The sequence below is a fragment of the Melanotaenia boesemani genome, chromosome 4 (genome assembly GCF_017639745.1).
Source record: "Melanotaenia boesemani isolate fMelBoe1 chromosome 4, fMelBoe1.pri, whole genome shotgun sequence".
Classification (NCBI taxonomy): domain Eukaryota; kingdom Metazoa; phylum Chordata; class Actinopteri; order Atheriniformes; family Melanotaeniidae; genus Melanotaenia; species Melanotaenia boesemani.
Genome location: NC_055685.1, coordinates 25270296 through 25290154, shown reverse-complemented (window position 1 = coordinate 25290154; position 19859 = coordinate 25270296). Strand labels below are relative to the sequence as shown.

At 37.8% G+C, this 19859-nt stretch overlaps 1 protein-coding gene across 1 annotated transcript in view; it reads left to right on the top strand.

Moving 5' to 3' along the window:
* The first annotated feature begins 455 nt into the window (after positions 1-455).
* Positions 456-19859, top strand: part of LOC121638892 (protein phosphatase 1 regulatory subunit 29-like) — a 237428-nt gene continuing 218024 nt past the window's right edge. Inside the window, exon 1 of the mRNA XM_041983962.1 lies at positions 456-522. The gene's annotated coding sequence lies outside the window, so the exon portion shown is untranslated. The remainder of the gene's footprint in view (positions 523-19859) is intronic.

Sequence of the window (19859 nt, the reverse complement as noted above, 5' to 3'; positions counted from 1 at the left end):
TAATTCTTTACAGTAATAATGATGATGATGTTAGATAAAATTGCATATTTAATAGAAAGTATGGAAACTCACAGATGCGTGAAGTCCCAGTGGATATACTGTGATATTTAAATCGGGCTTGTTTTGGTATTTTCATATGTGGTTTCGACATTTTTAAATGCCGACGCGCATATTATAAAAGAAAACAAATACCCCCAGTGTTGCCTGCAGGTTGTGCCGCTCATATGGAACATCTGGTTCTCCTTTCAGCTTAATCCTTCTGTCGGACCACATCACCCCCTCTCCCTCTCCCTGTCTCTGCCCCTCATCCCTATTTGCTACCAACTCTGCTTGCCTGTAACCCACTCCCCACCTTCTCTCTCTCTCTCTCTCTCTCTCTCTCTCTCTCTCTCTCTCTCTCTCTACTGGAACGCACGTCCAGGGATAATACTCTCGCTTTCTCCGTCTTTGCTGCTGCAGAACGGACCGTAAAGCTGCCGGCTCCCTCTTCCTCCTCCCTGTCAGACCAGAACTCCGATCACGGTAAGACAAGTGCAGCATTGCTGCCTGGTGTCCAGACTGTGCTCAGTGTCGGCGGGGCTTTCTTCAGTTGTAGATGCATAGGGTGCGTACAAGAGGGATGCACGCATGCTGCCACGTTGACAGATTGTGGTCTGATTAAGATTAAAAGACTCTTATTTGTAAATACATCTATCTTTTATTAGCATAGCAGCTCGGACAGTCTCGTCCAGCTGTTGGGCAGGGTCCACTCCTCACACACTTAACGTGACAGAGACACAGGGGCCGAGTAAAAGACAGAATATGGAGATAAGAGATCTCCGAGAAGAGTGACAGGGAAGCGTGGACAGATTGGGAATAAATTAAATTGTTTCAGGTTTGTCATATTAACAGTTTAACACATTTTTTCAGAAACAAAGGACAGTTTTGTCACTTGTAATCTATATGTTTTGTTTGGGTGCGCGAGACAGCTGTTGAACAGAGCGCTGTGCTTGTAAGATATGATGCAGCGGTTTGTGAACCCAGGAGATCCCCGGTTGACCCGTTCGGACCAGGGTGGTGGTGTTGGAGTTGCTCGGTGCCAAACACAAATCGCTAAGTGCGCCTCTGAGTGCAAAGCGGCTGTCTTTGAGTGTATGTGAGTATGTGTGTGTGCCTGTGTATGTCTGCGTGAGCAAGAACGTCTATTCACATGCATCACAACGCGGTCCATGAGTGTGTGTTTGATGAAAGAGAGAGGTAGAGATGAGGATGTGCAGATCCCTGTCAAAATATGCGTGAACACACTGTTCGCGCGCAACCAAGTGCCTGTGCTCGAGTTACCAATTTCCATATCAAAGTGATTGTTTCGATAGATTTGCTGAGATGGAGGGAAGGTAAGGGGGCATTTAGTCTCTTTAGCCCAGCACAAACCCCTCTCAGCAGCGGGAGCAGCGCTGTTCCCATTTGGAGACGAAGTGAGAACAGAAAGGAGGCAGAAGTGAGAGAGACATAGAGAGGGAGATGGAGGGGAGATAAGAAACCAAAGGGTGGGAGAGGGGTTGAAACGGGCAGTGAGGGAGTTGAGACAGAAGAGAGATGGCGCCCTACATCCGCACTTTCTGGTAGTCATTTGATTTATCGCCTCTCCAATGCGCGCTGACGCACATAGCTCCGGGTGCCCCGCTCCTTACTCCTTGTCATCTCATCGACTGATGAGACCCACGTTGCACTGACGACCTATCATAGCCACCGGGAACACACCCTCACCCGAAAAATTCATATCCCGTTAAACCCCCTCCCTCCCCCTCTGTCATAACGGTCATATGGACCAAACATGTTTAAAAATGATGGACGATCGCCTGCGTGAATTCTGTCATGTATGGCGCAACGTGAGGAGCGAATCAGTAGACCTCCAGCAGCCGCTGAAGAACTGAGATTTCTTCTCTACCAGTAAGTCGCCTCTCCAGTGGAAAGAGTTGGTTTATGGATCTCATTGTGATTGATGGATATTACTCATTTGGTCGGACAGTGCAAGAATGTTGGAGGCTAGATTGGAGCAAACTCTGTTGGAAAGAGGGCTAAGTTTGATTAGACTGAAAGAACTTATTATGACAGGACAGAACTAGACTTACACAAGGGTTTTCAGTTATACTGTATCCAGTTCTTATTCTCATCCCCATTAAATTTGAATTTATCAAGCTTCCCCCACATCCTCATCCTTACATCATCCAACATGCCCTTCCCCCTACAGTTTTATCAATATGTGCATCATCATCGACTAACCATCTTCCCTCTTTGGCCTTCTCAAAACAGTTTGTTGTGTCCATAAACATTATATTCAACAATCTTCAACATATGCAACATCATCCTTGCATTTACAAATGCCTTAATCAGTGCATTTTCTCGTTATCTTTCTTCTATCTTCTATGCCATCTTTCTATATATCTTATTTGTGTTCTTGTTTGCATCAGCATCATCATCAGCAGCAGCAACTTCATCTTCAGTTCTTTTGTTACAATCTGAAACCATCATTTCCATGTCTGTCATCGTTCTCAATACCACTTTCACCACCTCCTCCATCATCATAATTATCATTATAATCATAGTCAACATCATTATCACCATTTTTGGGTGAAACAGTGTTACAAAATCTAAACATACTTCTCTCCTCTCCTCTCCTCTCCTCTCCTCTCCTCTCCTTTGAAATACGAAACACTGTCAGCAGCAGAGGTCTATTAATGCCTACAGGCCTCTAAGATCTCATTCATAAATCTTCTGTGGGGGCAGCAGGTGAATGGGAATTCCCCTTGGGTCAGACATTTGTATACACTCATCTACACACAAAAATTAACAAACATGCAACTGTTTTCAGCATTGGTCTGTGTTCTACTGTTTTCATATAGAATAAAAGAGCAGTTTTATGTGAATGACAATATGTGACATGATCTTCTGACTTTTTGGGAATTGAATGGGGAAAAATATATTTGCACCTTAAAAAGATGTTCTTATATTTCTAAAAAAGTAAATTTTAAACTACATCTTAGGCAAGGTGCCACATTATGTTTGTGTCACTTCAATGATGGGTGTCTTATGACTGAAGGTGGAATACAGCGCTGATGGAAATCCAAGTAGTGGATTGGATTTATGGTCCTAAAGGTGTGCAGTGAATATTTGAGAATATAAGATCAGAGAAACAATATAAGTAAAAAATAGAAAGACAAGGAAGAAGAAGGGTGAGAAGAAGACTATGAGGGAAACATAATCTTGGGTGGAGAGGATTAAGACATTACAGAAAGTTGAACACTATTTCTGCAAGTCTTACAAAGACAGAATCAGTTGTCACCAAAGGTTTATTTAAACAAATAGTACAAAAGAGATGGCAAAACCTATGTGCAAATATTGACAGTGTAGGAAAATTTGTAAACAGAAAATATTTAGTTCAAGAATAAGAACACAGGGCAAATCTATCTATAAGGGACAAAGGCATACATATGTATTTAAAGCACAATAATGGAAAAATAAGAGGACATGATTTGAGCGCAGTTTCAAGTACTTGTCTATACAAAAAGTCTCATGATTATATAGTGATTAGATGATGTTTATGATTTGGTTTAAAAGGCGATGTGCAGTTGCAGTCTCCATTATTGATTTTAAAGATCAATTCTGTTTTTTTAGTGGAATTGCAAAAGAAATGTATCTTTTCAGTACTTTCTTGTCAGTTTAGCAAGCTTTCAGCATTATGATTGTATACATTTCTGCTACTCTTTTACAACACTAATAATTAGGCAACCCACTGGAAGTGCGCTGTGATAATAAAAAATAATTTGTTAAAGTTTTGGACATGAATGAGTATTTGGGGATTTTGCATTTTAACTTTGTAACATTTTAAAAAAACCTGGTCAGTATTTTTACCTCTTGCATTTGAAAATTTACATTATTCCCCTGTATGGTATCTCCCTGTCCTTAAAAATACCATATCATGCAATGCCATGCCATGTTATGCCATGCCAACTTTATTTATAAAGCACTTTATAACAACCACAGCTGAACAAAGTGCTGCACACAAGTAAAATCCAAATATCAACAAATATAACATGAAAAGAAATGACAATAGCAAACATAAGAACAGCTAAAAACCAACACATTAAAAACAATTAAAACAAATAAGATAAAAAAGTCCCACTGAGGTTGAAAGCCAAAGAATAAAAATGGTTTTTAAGACGAGTTTTAAAACTATACTTTTTTCTTTCTTTAAGATGGTGAGTTGTAGATCGAGGAATTTCAAGAATGATTTTAAGGATTCTCTAATCCTTAAAATAAGTTTTGAAATTATTTTATATCATTTATACAAACTCACAAAAATCTCGGTGACACCTGCAAGCCTTCAGCAGTGTAGCTAATCAGGAGAAAAAGTCACACTTTTTCCAGCACCTCCAAACAAGTGGTGAGATCTTACTGGACTGAAAATGGAGTGGAGTAAAGCAAAGTGAGTTAACTCCTTTCTTCAGTTTGTCTCTGATTTTCAAATATGCAGCATAATACAGATGTGCATTCCTATAGATTCATACAAGGACTCATTAGACAGCTCTGTTGAGGAAAGCAAAACCTTGAGGCTTTTGCATCAGGCCTTTGAATTTCAGGCACAAAATCTGGTTTAGTGTTCATTCTGTGTCCAGGGGCGTCCAGCTCTGGTCCTCTTTGTGCAAAATATAATAGGCTGTGGGATCCATTTAATTTGAAGCAGGTGTGCTGAAGAAGGGAAACTCTGAAAACATGCAGGACTGCAGCACTCGAGGGTGGACACCCCTTAACTAGAGTAAATGCTGTAAGAAATGACATTTTTTATACCAAAGTTACCAAATCAAACCAAACTTTTTGGATATTTTCTGATCGAACATGCTGGTTTCCAGAGATTTTAAGGAATAAGGACTTTCTGAGTGTTTTTATATATGGTTGCCATGAATTCTTGCAATCACACAACTATACTATAATCCAAACAAGGTTATTTCTCTTCTATTTTTCAATTCCTGTGTATCTGTCTTTTGCCTGCCGATGATCATATCACAAAAGTGCAACACAAATGATTTAATGGGCAGTCACAGTATTAGGTAATACAAGGACGTACTGAGAATGAGGACATGGAAGAGTGTGAAAGCCCTCTGATCAGTCTCATCTAGGGCATCTTGTGAATGATGGTTTGGTAGAATGGGATCATTGACCTGAGCTGAGTGTGGAAACCTCAGATCATGCTTTAGAAGATGAGAACAAAAGGAGGATGGACGGGTGGAAAGAGAAGGAGGAAGTGGATGAGAACAAAAAACAGATAGTTGGATGGATAATCCAGAAAAAAGGAGACTTGTGAAGAGACAAGAAAGGTTGAGGCAGGGCTCTACTTATTTAAAAAGAAAAAAAAACCCAAGCCACATCAATAAATGCATCATTTACAGATGTTCTTGTCATGCAATATGAACAAATTTACCTTCCCTTCAGCTGGTACACACTAAGATTAAATAGAGCTACTCTCTTTAATGAAGATGAATACATAGACATAAAACATTTGATTGAAATATGGAAAAGAGACTAAGGCTGTAATTAAAACATTTAATTCTGCAGCCCCATGCATTAGTTCTTTTGATTTGCTTTTTTTCTTCTTCTTTATACTTCTTTGTGTGTGACTGTGTGTATCAAAGTGAAGAGGTTGCTACATATAAGACCACATCTTTTTAAAATGTGTTTGCCTGTGCTGTTCTGCCTCCCCCTTGCTTATTTTCATTCGTCTTTCCTATTTCCTTCAACACAAATACAAGCGGGAATGGAAAAAGGATGGAAGGAGGTGAGGGAGATGGATGCATTCAAATGTTAACTCTGCCATTTGTCTGCAACAATAGCGCCAACGCAACGGGGAGGACAAATCTTATCGTCATCCAACTGTTTATTCTCTGCCATTGTGAAACAACAGTCTGTGTCTGGTGGCGATAAGTTTGGGAAGAAAAACACCATTTGCCTGTTTTTTTTTTCAGATGAATGCAAAAAGAGAAGGAAGGGGGAGAGGACAGTAAGGAAGAGGGATGGCCAAAAAATAGTTTCAGCCCTGCAGAACTGGCATTTAGAACTCCTGCAAGTCTTACTGTAGCTTCACAACATTATACACAATCTGACATTGAAAAGGAGTTTTACTAAGAAAACATTTATATGTGACAATCTGGTAGCTCACTTATAGCATGATTGTACATAGGCTATTGGATTGTTTGAGTAGATAAATATATAAATGTTAAAATTTAGATAGAGATTACCAGTTTGAATCATAGATCAAATGATGGGAGAATTATTACTACTGACTTTTTTGTTGATTACTACATTGTCTGGTAGCAAGCCATTACCAGTTTCTCAGCCATGAACTCCCATAGGATCTTGGTTCCATTATTCTTTACCACCATTAGTGGTAAAGTATAGTTATTTTTCTTTAAAAAAATGCACCTGTATACCAGGCTTGGGTTGTTAAAATGAAATGAAAATACTTAATTTATCCCTTGAGGGAAATTGTAAGGTTATAGTAGGGTTAATTCAGAAACAATTATCAATTCACAGTTAAGTCTTGTTCCAGAGGGCGATGGCTGGTGGCAGGAGTGACCTCCTACTTTTCTGTCTTGCAGCTTACTTGAAGAAACCTCTCACTAAATACCACCAGTTGTTTTATCAATATGTTGTGTAGAGGATGTGGCAGTGGTACAGAGGTTGGCGTAGGTCTGGAGGACCTGGGTTCAAGTCCCTGGGCTGGCGACTGAGGTGAAACACTGTGGTGCCCTTAGCAAGACTGTCAACCCCCAACTGCTCATAGTGGAACTTGGATTGGTAAGATGTGGAGAAGAAATTTCCTAGCTGGAAAGTATATATATATATATATAAAGGATCATCACCTCATGCAGCATTCTTCTCTGTAGTATAAGCTTCAGCAGCTATCAGTGTCCAGCACAAAGGAAACCTTTTTGATTAGTTTTTTTTTTATTTTCTTTAAGTCTCTGGCTCTGTATGCATTTTTACATTTGCAGAAAATAAACCCAACACCTTATTTTCTCTGGTGGAAGAGCTGATAAAATTTGAAGTGTAGCTAAGGGAGGCGCTGAAATCTCCAGAGATCACTATGAAACCATTAGGATGTTTGTAGTGTAGGATGACTGAGCTAATGACGAGCTGCAGCTGAAGCAGTACTAGGCATATTATAAAAAAATATAAGAATAAGACGTAAACTCTCTGGGTAGATAATGTGGACAAAAAATTCACAGTTAATAGTTCAAAGTCCTATGTACAGATCCTCTCCTTTGTAGTGGCATGTCCAGGATTACATTAATAACATCAGTTGTCAAAGAAAACAGCAGTACCTCCTTCTTCTAGCTTTTTGCTCATTTTGTTGTCTTGATCTGCTCATGCTGTCTTAACACAGCGTATCATCCAGAACATGTTCCTGCCACCATGTCTCGAAATAACACAATACTGCATTTTCTGTATTCATTCTGTTCTTGTTAGCATTTCAAGCTTGTGTAAATCACTCCTGGAGGGCCACTGCCCTTGAAGGAATAGATCTTTCCTTACTCTTACACACCTGATTGAATCCAAATCAACAATTTGAGCCAAGTGGGTGTAAGAAGGGAAACATCTCACATCTGCTGGGCAGTGGTTGTATTTCTGACCAGCCTTTTTTTAGCTATTCATAGGACTTCTTGATATTAATCACTTCTTCAGTCTGTCAGTGGTACTAGTGGTTTTGTTACTAACATGAGTGAAGATGGTAACAGTGGTATGTAGAGGTTTATTCATGATAGTCATGGCACTTCCTCCTCAACTGGGTTTCAGCAGTGTGCAACATTCAGTTAGCACTTCCTAGATCTTTATTGTTTCACCTTGGATACCACACCTTGATATCAGTGGCTGATATTTTTTCTTTCGGCCAACTTACTATACCATTGTGGTATCTTACAATGGCATACCTATTAAAGGCTCGGACTAAGTCTGGCTTTTCAGGACCTTCCTAGCTCTTTGTGGGGACCTGGTTATGACTGACTTGCTTTTGGTAGTTTTAGCTGTCCTTGAAATCTGCTGTTGCTCTTTAACAGTTTAACCCTTTTGTGTGATCATGACTCTCTGTTTTTATGTCTTTTAAATTACATTTCAACGTGCTTGCTGTATATCATGTTGAGGGGGATTTAGTGAACTGATGTCTCATGTCATGGCAATCAACTTAATCTGTGTACAGAAGGTGGCTGATGATTGCTCAACTTTGGAACTGATATCCATAACCTTAGTTTGTGATTATCTGACTGAAGGCTTTCAGGCCTATGCCAAACAGCAAGGACAAAGCATATCTATGATAGACTTAATGGTAACTTACTCAGTTGGCATTGGATTGGTCTCTAGGGCTGTCTTACACAGTCTCATTGAGTTTTTAAAAAAGGCTCTAAGTGTCCTGTTGATGTTGAGCTTCAAGCATTCCAAAATCCATTTATGTGGCATAGAGACACAGGTTTCTTGTATACACCAAGCCTACTCATCTTATCTACTACTTAATTTATACATTATTATGTTTGACAGAATCTTTAAAGGAAGGATATTGGTTTTTATTTGGATGGAATTTCCCACTTCTGGAAATTCTTCATCATCAGGAGTGTCTTAACCCCTTTAGGCTGGGTTCCATCTATTAGCAGCCGATTCATTTGTGTAGCTAGACATTCATGAAGTACAGCTTGCTTCTGCAGATAGTATGTGCGTACCATGTCAGAGTCTAGTGGAGTATAACTCTCCGTTTTATTGAGATGTTTACCATCTTGATGGTCATTGGTTCTTGCTGTGGGGGGATGCAGGTCTGCTCTCAAATACACCAACCATGGAGAACTGGTGTTATATTATTTTTTTTTTCTCTCATATCCTGTTAAATCTCATCCAGTACTGTTCATTTGGAGCACAGGATGGGTCTATTCCCATCGTGTTACCCTGCCAATGAGAGTACACTTCAAGTGGTTTAGTAGAGTTCACCTTATTTATTCTCCTGGTTTCTGCCTTCCTAGTGTACCTTTTCAAGCAGTTAGCCAAAGCTATTAGTCTTTTTTGGCAGTCTCCAGGGCCTCAATTATGGTCTGTTTTATTGTATTTCTCAGGCAGGTTATTAATGGGACTTTGAAATAGGGCTCTTTCTCAGATGGTGGGGATGATGTTGTATCCCCCTTACTGTATATGTTGCTCTAGCTCCCCTCCTGCTATTTCATCTTTTTGTCTTAACAATGTATAGTTTCTTTTCTAGAATGAAAGTGGTTGTGTGTCTTTTAGTGAGAAATGGCTTTAATTTGTTCACTCTACAATTGAGGCACTGCTGGTGATGCTCTTCACTAATAGTTGTCTTCCTTTTAAGGCTCTCTAGTCCACAGACTCTGCTCTGAACTTCTCTGACTTACCACTGATATGCTGAATTTCTGTCTGGCCAAGGCTCTGCATCTACATTTAATCAATTTAGCTATGAAGACAGCCAGATCTATGAAGTCTGTTAGTGGTTTCAAACATTACAGAATGATGGAGGCTACTATTGTTTTAGACAATTTTATGAACTTTCTTTTCTTTTTTTCACCATATCTGTGCCTTGAAAGTTGTGCCTTCTGTTGTCAAAACCCTAGTCCTATCTAAAGCTACAGACAAGGTGCATCAATAGTTAATCTTATACACTCCAAAAAAAAAAAAAAAAAAAAAAAAGATGGGTTACTAAGACCAAAGCAGAGGAAAGATGCAGTATTTTGTTCAGTGAATCTCAAAACTGTCTTCCAGAATTTGACATGCCAGGGGAACTCCACGAACGCCATTAGCAAGCAGTTTGAATCCCTGTCAAAGCTGATCACATTACCCTTTTCCTCTATATCTGTATTCACCTGCCTTTCTTCTTGTGTTCAATTCAGCAAGGCAGCACTATGGATGTTTAAATATATAGAGGATAACTTTCAGGGTACCTTTAGTGCTACTGTTTGGAAGTGTGCTTTTCCACACCTGAGATCATCAAAAATTCAAGCTGAAGTGGTGCATTAGTGGGCACCTTAGAGTAAGGCCAGTGTTTATCAAATGTCTCAGACTCAGGCACAGCAATCTAGTCTGGAGTGGCTCTCACTGTCACTTTGTAGGAAATGCAATGCTCTAACTGAGCCTTGCTAGCAATTTAAAATCTGTTCTAGTGTCCTGTGAATGGTGCTCCACCTTTGCTCTTTTGTCATGTCTCTTTCACGTCTCTTTTATCTGACTGGCCTGAGCCAGATACACACAATATGCCCCCATCTTCTTTTGGTCACTGTGAATAGATAATGATGAGCTGATATTGTAAGATTCTGAGGGTTTGAAAGGTCTTGGGATCTATTTTCTAAATGCATTCATATTTGTATAGTGTAACTCTTTTTTTTTTGGTTAAATCCCCATGGCATTATTCCCTGCGTACTTCTGGCTTGATAAGCTTTTTTAATTGCTCTCTGGTAAGGTTCATGCACAAAATCTATGTTAGGTTTAGGCAACACAGCTTCATGATAAAGTGCTGTAGAAAAAATATGCTGTGTACATTTTTAATTTTTATATAAAGTATTAATTTAATTCTTACATAAAACAAAAGAATCAATACAACATAGGTTTCAAACACCAAAATAAAAAGGAACAGAAATAAGAAAATCTTATTTAATCTGCCCCTGTCAAGCAAATAATTAAACCAATAATAACTAAAATTATTAAAAGATACTCCACTATTAAAAATAAATAAATAAATAATCCCAATATCTTTGTTTACACAGTGAGAGCTTGTATATCTGCGCAAACTCTTTTCTCTTGGGCTCAAACAATTAACATTAAATTTGCTTTAAACTTGTCTTACTCAACAACTAGCCAGCAGGCAAACCTGGACAGACACAGCAATGGGTAATTATATATTAAATAGCTGAAGAACATAAGGCATACTTTATTTATCTGATCTTAGTCTGGCTCAGGGGAGTTTTTACAGAGAAAAACCATTCTACACGAGTTGACCGTGAGTGAAACATGGCTGGCCTTTACTTGAACTGTCTGATTTTAGAATGGTTTTAATTGGGATATTCCAATCTGCATGTCATGTTTATAGCTGGTAAAAAAATGAAAGCTGGCCACTTGTAGACTCATTTTTTTAAATATCACCACATATGCATTTATCGGGGCAACTGGGCTGCATTAGAATTTGTATGATAATTGCTGGACGATGCTGGTATCAATATGTATCAATATTCATGATAAAAATTGTTAGAAACAGGGCTTAAGGGGTTAACAATCATCATTTGCAGCAAAAGTGTTCCTATGCCAGCTAACAGCCATGACAAAAAACTTTTTGTGCATGCTCCCCACTCAAGCACTTATCTATGAAAGTAGGTATATCTGATTTCATTTCCTCGTTCATCTTTTTAATATTCTGCTACCTTTTACACAGCTAATAGAAATTTAGCAGAAAGCTCCTGCTGTGAAGGACTGACCATATCTGGCAAATGACCGTTTACTACTTTAATATATGAAGATCCTATAAATGAAGACAACTAAGGGGCTATTTCCTTTGCTTCTCCTCAGTCTCATTTAGATGGATACTGCTAAACCCACAGGGATGACTTGGACAGACTGCAGCTAAATATATTTTTTACGCTCCAAATATTAAAAGGTCTAATTTAGTGACCAATGTGCTCACAACTGAAGCTGTGTGTGTGCATTCATTTGTTGGCCTTAGACCTCTTGAATTTGACATAAGATGAGAAAACTCAAAAGGAAAATCTTCTCATGCGTCTCTGCTTTATTTTGTACTGTTGCATATTTCATGGTACAACCTAACAAAATCTCAATTTCCTCGTCACCTATCAGCATTTAGTTATTTACTTATTCAGCAGCAGTCATAATCCAAATTCTCCATATGGGTAGTTAAACTTTTATTTTTAGAAACATGTAAACTGGAATTGAACATTTTCAAGCAAACCACTTAAAGTGATGTATTCAATCCAAATTATTCAGGGTGTTAATAGTTTGTATCATTAGACTATCACATATGAAAATAAGGGGAATTGGATGTATTTCTATAACAGACTGTGACCTAAGCAATCATACAGTTTGTTGTTCCACTGAAGAGTAAGTCAAGCATAAATTCTGATTTTGAGAAAGGGTTTTTACAGCAGCGAGGCTTTGCAGCAACAGTGTGTAGAAACACCACAGGTCTTAATGAGGTTAAAAGATCATTATATTGGATTAATAGATAAAGCGGTATGGATACTGCTTGAGGCAAGCTTCTGTGTCAGTGCTTGGGTTGGAAATGTTACAGTTTAGGTTTACATAAATGATTTCTATAGAATTTACATTTAGCTATTTTTAGTGAAAAAAATAAAATGACTAAATCCAGCCCAACTTTTCCTTATACTGTGTTTGTAGCCCAGTTGTTAATTTTAAAGATGTTAATGTTTAGCGCAGATAAATTTCTTGTCTAACGTCCCTAAATTTGAGAATCATTCTCACTGTTTTGTGTCCAAATTTATTAAATAATATTAGTTGAGATTCTGCCATCCACTAGCAATGATTAAGCAAGTGTGTTGCTGGCAGGACACATTATGGAAGCAAACTGTGTTCCTCCCAAAACTGCTCCAAGTTTCACAGTTTCATCACTGTCCTCTATCAGACTGTCTCATCCTGTTGTCCATGCTAAATGTTCTTACCAGAGGAAGGAAGAATTCCGATGCACAGAGTTTAATCCCCATCCTGGGTTGATCTATCCAGTGACAGACAGGAAAATGTTAGTGGTTATCTTCATTCACAAAAGTTTCATGTTGGGGGTTCATCCCAACATGTGGGAAATTTAGTGGGAAATTGCATGAAATCCTTCAGAGAACAACATTGGGATGAGAAATATCCAAAGAAATCCAGAAAAGTATGAAAAAAAACAAAACAAAGCTGACAGCTGACACATAGCAAAAGATAAAATAATTGAAAAACTATTGAAAAATAACATGTTTAGAAAAAAAGGAGCATAGAAAGAAGGAATGAATAATTACCCTGCATTGGCATAAGTGAGCATAAATAATGGATGGATGGATGGGTGGGTTTGTGAGTTCCTGCCCTCATCCACAAAACATTAAAAGATGCACCTACATTTGTCATGGAAAGAGATCCCTCTTGTCCTTTTCAGCTTCAAAAATTGGAGAAAGACATACAGTAGTTGCTTCCTTTTGCCCTCGTGACACATAATGTTGCAGTAACTGTTGTTATGGCAACAAAAAACTATCAGTTGCTGAGTAAAACAGATATAAAAGGCTGCTAGCAAATTTCAAGCTTAACAGAAGAAAAACGTTTGCTTTCTTTTGGAAATTTTCTCTATATATTTCTTTCATTTTCTTAATTGAGTTTTTTTTTTTTTCATTAAAATATATATGTGTAAACTTAAACCTTAAGAGCAGACTGTTTTGGTGTTACAGTCAAAAGCCTCTAAAACCTGTCTTGCCTCTAAAAATCTATCATCTTGCGGTAGCGAAGCGGCAAATCTTTGAACCAACAGTAGAGTTATGCTGTGTTCTAGTCAACCACCGACATTTCTTGGATGGCTGCTTGGGCTGTTAACTAATTACATGACTTTAACAGATAGTTTCATATAAGTATGTTGACTCCTTCATATTAGGAAACAATTAAAATCATGCTGCTTTGAACAAAGGGTCAAGAACCTGCCAGCATCATTTGTTCAATAATTAAAACTTAACAATGAAGGCATCGATGTGCATGATGCCTTAACATGATGTGTATGATGAGGCATGGTTTGTAGGTAGCATTCAGTGTTGAAATGAGTTGAATGCATGTCTCTGCTCAGGCAGGTAGCAAACTGAAAATTTTATTCAAAATTATTCAACTATTTAAATAAATGACATGAATAGTAAAATATTTAAACTTGCCATTTAAAAAGGCTGAGACTGAGAACGGTGAATGAGTAAACTGAAATTATTTTCAGGGATGTAAATCCTAAACAGATACAATCTTTCTCACATGTAAAAGGCTTCAGTAAGCAGAGAATGAATTCACAAAATATCATATTTAAAGGAAAAATGCACTACCTGGAAGGCAGTTAGCCACTGTGTTGAAGTGACCTTGACAGGTGATGTGGTGTAATTCACATCTCACCATCTCTTTCTGCTGTTTAAATTCGATGGCAAGTAGCTCAGTGTGAGAGCACCGAGAGATGTTTTCGCCTCTGCCTTTTTTCAAGTGAAAAAGGGGAGAAAGCAACAGGGTGCAAAAGGAAATCTGTTTGCATGTGTGCATGGCTGTGTGTGTGCATACATGTGTCTGCGTAAATGAGAAACTGAGTTTATTTATGTCAGTAGGTGAACTTCCTTGATTTCCCAAATGCAGCTACCTTGTGTTGTGGCACATTCATCAAGTTGGCGATGAGGAAAAGGAGCATAAAACCACTCAGGAAATCATGAAAAACCAAAATACATCAAACTATGCTGCGTCTCTTCATCTTCTGCTTTCCTTTTAATCCCTTGCTGTGCAGTTGTAAGCAGGCAAGAATGTTTACCAAAGCTATTCATGTCTGATCTGAACATGGCATCTCCACGGCCATCCGGTGCCTCAGTCAATTTGAACAGGTGTTTTGATGGATCTTAGCAGCAGAAACAGCTACGCAGTTAAAAAATAAGCAGACAAAGATCAGCTTAGTGTTGAGAGATTGTGTTCTTGATTGTTTATGTTCTCTGCAATGCCATATAACCACCATGGTTGACTAGCTCACTAGCACTGGCAGTAATCATGAAAGTGCAGTCTGAATTCGGCTTGGTGTCATGCTTAATCTGAATGTAACATACAACCTGAACTTATTTATAGAGATGAATTCCTGCATTTCGACAGACTATTATCTACTGATGCAGGAACACAGTGTGGATTGGTATCTACAAATATCAACTTTAGGAGTTCATCTTCTAAAGATGCTTAGCAAGTTGATAAGTGCAATGCATTAGGGAAAGATGTGTAAAAATAAAAAAGGTGTTTTTTGTGTTTACACATAACAGTTAACCGACTAATTAGGTGTTTCATCAAAAAACATTATTAATCAACAGTTCTGTCAGGCTATGATGTTTGTTTAGCTTTACAGTATATGGTCAGACATAAAAGTAACTAAAGGTTTGTGAGCTTTTACAAGCTCACATACCAAAAGCATGTTAGTGTCTCAATAAAGTCTCAGAAATTGTGAAAAGTTAAAAGGTATTAAATGCTTTTTGTTTAATAAAAACAAACAAATTTGGCAAAATACAGTAATGCAAACAACATATGAATCCATAATCAGTGCTAATCTTTCTTTTTCAAATTTTCTTTACAATTTTAAATTACTAGCAACAAGAGCAGCTGAAACTGAAAACAAGTTAAAAACAGGCAGATGGGACCAAACTTGGTTCTCTTGCATGGTAGAATATGGTGTAACGCCACTGTTCGCCTCTGCTTAAAAACTGCATCAAATTATGAAATGAGAATATCTCTGCAACTTCAAGGTCTATTTCACTACTTTTGCTGTGGCTTAAACAGTTTGGTACCAGCTGTTCAATACATTCAAATGCAACAGCGTGGGGGACCGAGCTGGTGAAGAATGAGAAACACAAGTAGCTTCAAAAAGGACGGGTTTTATTTACATCAGGACCCAGCACAGGGCCCTTAAAAGAGGTCAAATAAACAAAACTAAACCAAAGTTATAATGGTAACTGAGAGAAACTTCAAACTAATTGTTTAACAACTAACACAAAAGTTTGTGGCTTCTGTTGTAAAACTATGGTAAAAGGATTTCAGATTTTACAGAGTGCTTTGATGCATATCTTCAGATTGTGTGGAGTCTTCTGTTTTCATTTTATGTTTATATCACATCTTCTACTTAAAATTCTGTAGCAGTAGAGCCAGACTTGTGGCAGGTGGTTTGACAAAGAAGTGTTGTATTGAATTTGATATGCAGTAATTCTTATAGTCGTTATCAGAGTTGTGTTTGTGGGACAGAAAGACTGTATATGGTCTTGTGACCCAGATTCTGCTGTTAAGTTTGATGTGCATATTCTTTTATTATTAGTGTGCATTATTTCACATCATATTTCCTAAATGCTTCTTATATTTCTCAATTGGAGAACTCTGGTCTTTAGCAATTTTGAATAATAATATTTTAATACAACATAGTTGTGCAACATCACACTTTTTGCTTCTTCAAAACTTTATGTTGTGAAATTTTTGAAAGGTTCATGTTGGCATGTAATAATATTATCTCCCAGAAAGTGTGGTGATTTTACCCTTTTTGATCCTGTACTGTAACTCTGATTCAGTTTGCACTGCGGATCAACTTCTCTACTTCACACTCCAGTGTGAATCTGTTGATTTGTGAGTTCTTGTTTCTCTGCACCATAAAACTGTGCTTTTAATATAACTTGATGAACTGCACCTGTAATTTTCTTACCAGTAGTAGAATTTTGGAAAGGACAACAGAACTGTGCCACTGAGGATTGAAAGCAAGATATCTGGCAACTAAACGTAGCAACATGGTCTGATACGGCCACATGCAAGAACCCCATACAATAAAATAAAATGATTTTAAAATAAAAAATATATATATTTTATTAATTGCTCTTTAATTTCCACATTTCTTTTTTTTTGTGGTGCTAACACAATTTCATAAAAATCTTGTTCAGCAGGTCTTTCAATTAGCCTTTATTAAATGGTAAGAGTGACTTTCAGCTTTTTGGCTGGACGTTGCAGCGGGAGATTCGCTGCTGCAGCTGCCACCACAGCCAGGTAAGGTGATAATGGCTGATGGTGGTGTCGTTTTTCAGCCCCCAGCTTACAGCAATAAATTTATATGAGACAATGTCCTTACATAATACAACAACTGCTTCATAGAATAAGCGTCAAGATTAATTCAGGGAGAACAATACCAGTTAAGTGTAGGCAAGAAACTACTAAACCAGTATGAGCAAATTTATGGTCTCTCTGCAGTCTTGTCTTTGTTCGCAGATCCTTTTTCGCTCCATTCAAGCAATTAACGAGGGAGTAGTGAATAGTTAATTAAAATACAGAAAGCAAGACTGATGGAGGAAGCCAAAACTGCAAAGGCGAGGCATAAATGAGGATGAGAGGAGTTAAAAACAGGAGACTGTTGACATGTGAAAGGATAATGCAGATGGTTAGAGTAGGAGGAAAAATAATTCCTTTATAACTGGAATCATTCAAGTTTAATGCAGAGACATGATTTCCAGTTAGAGCAAGAAGTTTAGCACTGGTTAGAAGTGATGAGCATGCAATTATTTTGTTTAAAGTTGGTTTAAGAGTATAGTGTAGAAGGTACTGTTGTGTGTTCTGAAGTCATGGATTTACACTATGACTGTGTTGTGCAGAAGAAGGGAAGTCGTATTCATGACGCTGAGTGGCTAAATGGTTAGTGGCAGCTTTAGTGAGACAGACATCAATTAGGGTTATTGATCATGTGTGTATGTAAGTGTGTGTGTTTGAAAGAGCAGGATTTAAGCTATGACAGTCCTGTAGATGTAGTACAACATGCATGTTATTTATTAATCAAGACATGTATAGCCAGGCTGTTGATTGTCAGCGTGAGTGTGTAGTATATGCACCTTTCTACTTACGATGTACACTATCAGTCTGTGCTTGTGTGAAAATGTGTGAAAGGGGAGTTTTGATGATGCAGAAAGACAAATTCCTTCAATCTCAAATGTTTCATGTTGCAAATACTCTTTTAATCCATTTTTCAAAAGACTTTTTTTTAGCCCCTTTGGGTTTGTCTTTACACTGTTTGTGTCTGATTTAAAAGGTGTAGAGTCTTTCTTTTATTCTTTCTACTTGTCAGATGCGAGTTCCGACTGGTTATCAGACCAAAACCATCTCCTGTCATTTACTTAAAAGCAAAATCCATCTTCCAAAAATAAGCTGAAGTCTGTCCTCCTTTGGAAACTGACACATGAAAATGAAAACGGCTTTTCATTGTGAAATTATCCAACAGCATTGTCAATCAAAACAGGAGCGGCTGTGTGTGAGTCAAACATAAGCAAGCACTGTTTTTAGTTTTAAAGTGAGGGCAATTAATGTTTTAATGTTGTGAAATCATTTTTTTTTTTAAAAAAAGCTTAACATTTTAAAACTAGTTCACTAATTATTTATTTTTGTTCTTAAAAATCATCAGGTGAATATGAAGTTAATGAAGAACAAGGACAATGGACACATTTAGGATCTTCCCACTACAAACTACATAAAATTTTGGTTGGGACTGAACAGAGATGACCTGCTTCAGTTCACACCTGTGTTCACATGAACAACGGCAATGTAATGAAGCGGTTCCCAGCACCCTGCCAGTGCTTTTCTGCCAGGAAACAAATGATTAAATAAATGAAAGTATATGGACACATCCTGACATTCCACAACTACTATCTGAGTATTCCCTCATTATCTCTATACTCTCCTCTTGACCTGTAAAGCGTTTGCTGTGTTTTGCCTGCTGGAACTCTTCAGCCTTGTTGCATGCTTTCAATCAAAAATCCTGTTTCTGACTGCATATCTGCTTTGTTAGGTCTGCACTGGGCTTTACTTTTGATCACTAAAGATTTTTATTCAGTTGCCAGCTTCTGTCTGCCTGCTTCTGTACATATTCTACTCTGTATGAACTTTTTTTTGATGATGTCTGAGTTGTGCGGTTTAAGTATCATGACACTTAACATGACAAAAAAAAATCTTAAGTCATGTTTCTTCTTCTGGATAATTTTACTTCATACTGCTTCTAAAAGCATTTTAGAATAAGCATAAGAATAAAACATTAATTATAGAGCACTTTTCTAAACACATGTAATAAACTGCTCCGCACAGCAGATCAAATTTAAAAGAAGTAAAACAAATGGAAACAAAAACAATGACGCAATATATAACAGAATAAAATGACTGTAAAGTGCACCATTCCAGCCAATAAAATAAAGTCAAGTAAAATGCTCATAAAACAAATGCTCATAGATAAACTGCAAAAACAATAATAATGAAGTTTTAATTATATAGCACCCTTACCAACAAAGTAAGGGTATATTTCCCAAGAAGGGACACGGATCTTCATAAAAAAGACAGCAGTAATACAGTTTGTGTAATACAAGCATCAAACATCACCAAAGAGCCTCCCTAAAAGGAAAGTTTAAGGAGGGATTTGCAGGAATCAAGAGATCTTTTGTGCCTGAGTTCAGCGGGCACAAGAGTTTCATAAGGTGGGGGCTCTAATGGAAAAAGTTGTATTTCCTCTTTGTCACAAACTGTGATCTGGGGATAGCTAAAAGGGCACCATCTGTGGATTTCAGTAGTCGGGAGGGGACATACCTGGTCAATAAGTCTGCTATGTTTGTGGCGAGGCCATGTACGGCTTTTAAGGTAAGCAGCCCCAGCAAATCAGTTGAACATGATGGAAGCAGCTCTGACTGATACCTGAGGGGAGGGGACAAAAAGTTCAACACCCACATGCACACAAAATAAAATAAATAACCTCTTTCCAGAGCTTTGCTGTGTTTTGAACAAATCATGCAAAACAATGCTTACTGATGTATTCTTTTTCTCTTTTCATTTTCCAGCTTTGAGTTGAGTTAGCCCAGTGCAGTAAGTACAACTCTTGTTTTGATGACACAAAATTATGTCTGGATTCTACTGCTAGTTTCTCCGCTAAACCGCTCAATTTAGCCATTTCCACTGCAGGTAAGGTAATTAGACTCAACATGATTTTTACATTTTTGCTTTTTGCCCAGTGTTCCTGCTAAAGCTGAAAACCCAGTAAACATTATTGTCAGTGTGGGCTGCCACTATGACAAAAGATATCCCAC